The sequence below is a fragment of the Poecilia latipinna genome, unplaced genomic scaffold, assembly GCF_001443285.1.
Source record: "Poecilia latipinna isolate Pla-1442-1.1 unplaced genomic scaffold, P_latipinna-1.0 Scaffold1019, whole genome shotgun sequence".
In the NCBI taxonomy this organism is placed as follows: domain Eukaryota; kingdom Metazoa; phylum Chordata; class Actinopteri; order Cyprinodontiformes; family Poeciliidae; genus Poecilia; species Poecilia latipinna.
Genome location: NW_015113635.1, coordinates 33281 through 33873, shown reverse-complemented (window position 1 = coordinate 33873; position 593 = coordinate 33281).

Here is a 593-nt window from a genome sequence, read left to right as displayed (position 1 = left end):
ACTACACCAATGCTCACGACCAACACCACTCCTGTAACTACACCAATGCTCACGACCAACACCACTCCTATAACTACACCAATGCTCACGACCAACACCTCTTCTGTAACTACCTCAATGCTCACGACCAACACCACTCCTGTAACTACACCAATGCTTACGACCAACACCACTCCTGTAACTACCCCAATGCTCACGACCAACACCACTCATGTAACTACACCAATGCTCACGACCAACACTACTCCTGTAACTACACCAATTCTTGTGACCAACACTACTCCTGTAACTACACCAATTCTTGTGACCAACACCACTCCTGTAACTACACCAATGCTCACGACCAACACCACTCCTGTAACTACACCAATGCTCATGACCAACACCACTCCTGTAACTACACCAATGCTCACGACCAACACCACTTCTGTAACTACCCCAATGCTTATGACCAACACCACTCCTGTAACTACACCAATGCTCACGACCAACACCACTCCTGTAACTACCCCAATGCTTATGACCAACACCACTCCTGTAACTACACCAATGCTCACGACCAACACCACTCCTGTAACTACCCCAATGCTTAT